The sequence below is a fragment of the Diachasma alloeum genome, unplaced genomic scaffold (assembly GCF_001412515.2).
Source record: "Diachasma alloeum isolate Michigan unplaced genomic scaffold, Dall2.0 Dall_scaffold_00819, whole genome shotgun sequence".
NCBI lineage: Eukaryota > Metazoa > Arthropoda > Insecta > Hymenoptera > Braconidae > Diachasma > Diachasma alloeum.
Window position 1 is genome coordinate 67,710 of NW_021680947.1, and position 5,934 is coordinate 73,643.

Genomic DNA, 5,934 nt, shown 5'->3' on the forward strand with positions numbered 1-5,934 from the left:
TCGGAATGCACATGCCAACTTTCGAACCCCGCGGTTGAATGAGATTCAAGAAAACAAGGATAACACATTAGTTTGTGAGAATATTTGTTTGAGTGGATGCATAGATTCTAGATCCTAGAAAATGGTCTATGGAAGAGGGAATTTCCATATAACAATCCATTAGGTAATGAATAGTCTCAAAGCGAATCACTACGAAATTAAATATAACCCTTCAGTATACATGCTATACGACTATGTAGATTCATGGAATCCAACGTTATTCATATCACGCAATTGTGCAGTAGTTTTGGTTGGAATTTCTATGTCATTTGATTTATTACAATATATCTATCTCACCATAGACTCCTGTGGTTACTTATTTATTTACAAAAATGAAAGTATGTTCATGTGTTTCAGGGATTTGGGCTGATGAATTGCATCGAAGATGTACGGCAGTTGTTCGGAGACTGAGCAAAAATCAACCAAAAAGCATATAGGGTACACACGCCCCAGTGAGCCCATCTGTTCTGCAACGGTGTCAAAGATCTTCCGCATTTGCTCACGTGACATTTGTCTCGACCCACTCAATCTTTCCGCATCATCTCCACCCACCTTATCCCCTACAATTTTATCCACGATGTTTGGGGAGCCTGGAAGAACAGTATCAGCAACGACGTGTGTATCATTCTTCTCCAGCCCAATCCCAAGAACAGTCGTCGAAGGAACGACTTCATCATTTCCCAAGACATGACTGATTGCATCCCTCGAGATTCTCTTAAACAACTTGACCAAACTGAACTCCAAGGACACTACAATCCCCTCCCTCTCTTCATGCTCAAGAGCTTCAATAGTCAGATCGCACAGCTCTTGTGAAGAGCATTTTCCTATCACCGCTTGTTTCATAACTTCAATATTCAACTGTTCCCTGACATGTTCTGCCGTTATCTTCCCTCTGTACGACTGGAGGATTTTGGAGATGAATTCACTACTGTTACCATAGATATCTGGTAGTTTAGATAGAACCCCATCCAGACCGATAGCAGAGCAGACAGTCTTCAGCATGATCTCAGGTCCTAGAACATTGGTGATAGCCCTCCCCTGGAACTTCTCTAGTATAAACCTCTTCCTTCCCCTTCACTTGCACCAATTGTCCCTCGACCCTAGATTCCTTCCTAACATCACTTATCTCAAGCAGTTGAGTGAGGCTCAATGAATCCTGTATTCCTTCAGCTCCTGAAGCATCTATTGAAGCTCCAGCCAAAAGACTATCCCGAATATTACATTTTATCTGATCCATGCCAGTTGATGTCTTGGCCGGTGGGGACATAGTGGTGCTGATGTTCATGGATGGATGATCATGAGAATCCTGAGGTGTTTGGACACTATCAATCTCCATATGAGGTTTAGATTTTTCCAAAAAGTTGAGCGAAGTAGAAGCTGTCGTGGTGTCTTCACTGGTGGCGCTCATCGTGTCCTCATCATCTCTATCAGTATGTGACAACTTAATCGTCTCTTCAATGATCTCAATATGTTCAAGACTCGACGAATCTGATGAGTCCTTTTCACCTTCTGGACTGGCAAGCGCCTGGTCCACCTCAAGCTTCATAATGTAGTCCTTGGCGAAGTTATCAAGAATCTCTTCTACGTAAGCAGATTTGGGGTTGCCCTTCGTTCGAATATCAGCCAACTGCTTCTCAGTCATCTTAGCAAGATCTCCAATTGTCTTCAGCCCTCTCTCCTCGAACCAGGTCGATAAGTGTGACACCCGGAGAGGATTCGTCAGTTTGTTGATGATGGTATTGAGAGATTCCTCATAGCCAATCAGAGTGTGAGAGATCGGTGCTACCGAGTCCAGTTGCTCCAGCATAGGCTGATCAATGCTGCTCCGGGTACCACTGCGCTTGCTTATCGTCTGGCTGAAGAACATCGAGTCTGTTATGGAAAGAGTGTCAGCCTCTGCAGCAGCTGCCATTGCAGCTATCTGGGTACTCGTCCTGGGGACTTTACCAACAAACATTTCATCGGAGTTAGCTGAGGAGTTGAATCTACTCAATTTCTGGATGTCGATTGTCTCCTCAAGGTTTGGTACTTTAGAGGTCCCCATGTCAATTAAGATCTTCCCCAGGATCCAGTCATTTGTGAGGCTTAGTCCCTGCTTATCGAGGGTTTTTGAGTTGCTGTTGGTGCTGTCGTTCTGATTGACCGGTCGAAGACTCTGGGATTCACCAAAAGAAGTGTTGGAGATGGTCTGAGTTATCATACCATCTCCATCGTTTTTACTACCGTCGAGCGCTGTAGTCTCAACAACCTTGTCCTTCGGGGTATCATCAGCATCAGAATCGAAATTCACGTCGTCTTCCTCCTCAAGGTCATTAGCTATCTTCGCCAGGAGTTCATTGTCCTTTTGTCGTTGGAGATCAACTTCATTTAGACTCTCCAACTCTTCAATTGTTGAGGTATCAGCCACTGTGACAACCATCCTAGGCTGACTGGGTTTCGCCATAAAAAGGGGTATCCTTTCTTCCTGTAGAACCTGGAACTCCACTCTTTGTGAATTTAGAAGTTGCAGGGACGTACCACATTTGTCGGAATACTGGAGGATCTGCGAAGCTCACGCGTTTTCGTTCGGGAATGACTTCTTCGGTGTCCAGAGGGAGTCATTTGTGTCGTTTGAGGATACCAAAGCTTGGGGATGCTATCAGAGAAGGTGGGTTAGCACTGGACCACTCCAGTGGAGGCAATTCCTGTTCTGATGTGTCCATGTCGAAGTCATTTGGCTCAGCGTAGTCGTGATCAATAGGTTGACTCTTTAGGTTGGTCCTTCTTCGGTGATCCCCTTTCACCGTCGTTCTTCAGGTTGAAGAAGGGAGTTTGTGACATGGGGAACTCGTTACCCTTCATGTCGTTGAAGATCTTCTCTTAACGACTGCCGCTTGGGCTTGATACTCTCTCAGGGTGTCGAAGGATTGCTGATATAGTCCTCTGAACGATCACTACATCAGTCTCTCTTTTAGGGGCCTCTTTTTCCATGGTTCAGGTCTGTCCTTATTGAGAGGGGTTGCCGAAATGAGAGCCAGCATGTGAGCCCCACGACCATGAGGCGACAGTCCATGACGATCCCTCATCTTGATGAATGTACGTCGATTACTCTGAGGTGATGAAGAAGCGAGAACTGCAGTTGTGAAGGACGCAAGTCCTGGGGATTTCGTAGCGTCCTCAGGAATCATTTTCTTTGGCTCTTCGGTGGGGGCTGAAGATTTATCAACGATTTTTGTTACGTCGATGACAGCTTAGTCTCAGCCCTCAGAGGTAGTGGTGTTGGAATGTTGGGTCGTGATTTAAGTCCTGAAGTCGATGGAGATGGTGTACCTTCAGTTCTTTTTGGCAGTCTCTTGGGAGATTTCAGGACCGTCGGCCCTTGGGAGCCCTCCACAATCTCATCATGATCACTGGTGTCTGCAGGCTTATCAGATGTCTCACCCTTTCGTTCAACATCCACAGGTTTTTCATTGGGTCTAGATGATTTTTCTTCATCATTCACATCAGACTCTACCGATTTGTCATCAGATTCCGCACTACTGTTCAATTTTTGTTCCCGGGAATTCCCTTTTCTCTCAGGTTCAGCATCCACAATCCCACTTCGTCGTCTTCGTTTCTTGAGTAATTCCTTGCTCTGTTTATTCTCAATGAACTCTCGGTCACCAGATCTCAGGGGTCTAGACCTTAACGAGTGATCATCAGGGTCTTCTCCCTTCTGCTTCGATCTCCTTCGTCCAGTGACCGGTGGAAAGACACAATCAGCAACCATATCGATCTTCAGCCTCGAGATTTCTTGTCTAGTGTGCTCAGACAGTCTGCCACGACGAAAAGGATCTTTGGTCGATGGTAAATGAGGGTCTGGCTGGCTCTCAGTCGAGTGGATGTCCTCAGAGTCACTCGTGTCCTCGTATTTTTTCATCCTCTTGCGATCTGAAGCATCTGACTCGGTATCAGAACCAGCTTTACGTTTGAGATGTCTGTCAAGGGTATCATACCCTTGTAGATGGCTCCTCCTACCCCGTTCTCCCCTTCCACGTTTCGATCTACTAGACTCGGGTGAGAACATACCCTGGTCCCTCACTAAAGGCACCTTTGGTTCTTCCAGCAGCTGTGAGTCATTCGACATCATCGTGCTAACACCACCATTTCCCTCTGGGAATTCTTCTCTCGATTCAAAGTCTAGTTTCTTCACTATCGTCTGAGAGACACCACTGCCACTAGCCTCCTTAATCACCACGTCTTCCTCCATAGGATTAATCGGATTGTCTAACTTTTCAGGAAGTTCACAGTTGTCAATTAGCTTCTCTTGAACTAAAGGAACCGATTCCACAAGATCCTCGATAACTTTGGACTGATCTTCTTGTTTAGAGGACGAAGGAGTATCAGCAACACTCATAGTGTTCTCCTTATTCGATTCATTCCTCAATCGAGACTCCTCGAACCACTGTTGGAGATCCTGAGTGTCAGTAGACGCCCATTGAAACGTGTCATTGAATATCGCCAGGTCCTCTCCTCTGCGCTTCAAGCAGTCCTTCAGATGCTCTGTCAGTCTATAAACATCGAACTTTGGATCAGACTTTATGATAACGTAGTCCTAAGAGTCTGGATCAGGTGGCAGTGGTGTCATCCTCTTTTGTTCCTTTTGAGCTTCGGGAGGCTTGAAAGATTTAGCTGACTCTATCACCTTCCCCAGGAAGCTTCCAACGATCTTGATAGGTTGAACTGTCTTACCCTCGAGAGGAGGTATCTCTGTGAGACGTTTGAGCACCGATTGCTGGGATCCTTGGTCCATCGTCGAGAGGTAATACCTCACGTCATCCCTGACTCCTTTGATCTCCAGGAGCAATCCCGCTTTGGATGAGATTATAGGATCTCCGTAACGATGAGCAAGCAGAATAATCTGACGAAATGATGCGATGAACTTGGGAGATAATGTCTCAGCACTCCCATGAATGATGATCACCACGTGCTCGAAGGCGGTTAGCACTCCTCTCTCAATTCCCACTAACAACTTCTCCTGAAGGAGCATTTCAATCGCAGGTCTCAGGTCTTCCAGGTAGATGCCTCTGGGCATTGTCCTCTGGGCATTGTCCAGAGCGTACACAGATAACAAGTAGGCGTCCATGGACTTCAGGCAAGCTCAGCCTCCTCGTTACAATTATTCTTAATGGATAGCATCAGGACGTCACGAAGAACGTAGACTAGAGCTGGAACTTGTCCAGTCGTTAGCAGACGCTCGTAGTTTGTTTTCTATGAGGGGAGTGAGACAGTGAGCCAGTAGAACAAAGTACTTTTCACTCCTGGAGAGGGCCTCCACCATCACTTTAGCAGTTGTATTCAGAATCAAACCGTGCTTTACACTAGGAATTCTGTCTGCTTGAAGATCAAACTCTTTGTACAAGTGTTTCCAGAATAATGCTACTGTGTTCACTTGGGACCTGGCGTAAGTAATGTCACTGTTGAATGGAAAGTGCACTAGGGTCTCCAGGGTTGATAGATTGCGGGACAAAAATTTGGAACTCCCTGTACGAGTTTGAATTTTCTGATGGAACCTGGCATGAGACAGTGGATGTATCCACATCTACTGCAGAATCCCCAATGAAATCAAAATTCACAACAGTAAAGGCTGATCACATGGCATCAATGAATATCACTAATTTCTGGGCGAGATGTGGAAATTCGAGGGCCTCAAAAAACACAATCACCTGCTAGTGTTGTCACCGAAGAAAGACCAATTTCTAAGGATGTCTCAGCGTTTTTTTTTTAAGAGAAAAATTGCATGGAAAAAATTAATAGGATGAGTATTTTTCTATACCATTTATTTTTTTGAGAGTTTGTCAATAGAAATAATTCAGCATGAATTTTGTACTTCTTGTCGATTCCATTTGTCTCTTCCTATCATTCAAAAATTGAAAA

General features: G+C 45.2%; 1 pseudogene; it reads right to left on the reverse strand.

Annotated features, from left to right (window-relative positions):
* Positions 1 to 363: 363 nt before the first annotated feature.
* On the reverse strand, positions 364 to 5,599 carry LOC107044811 (annotated as a pseudogene).
* Between the last annotated feature and the right edge of the window lie 335 nt (positions 5,600 to 5,934).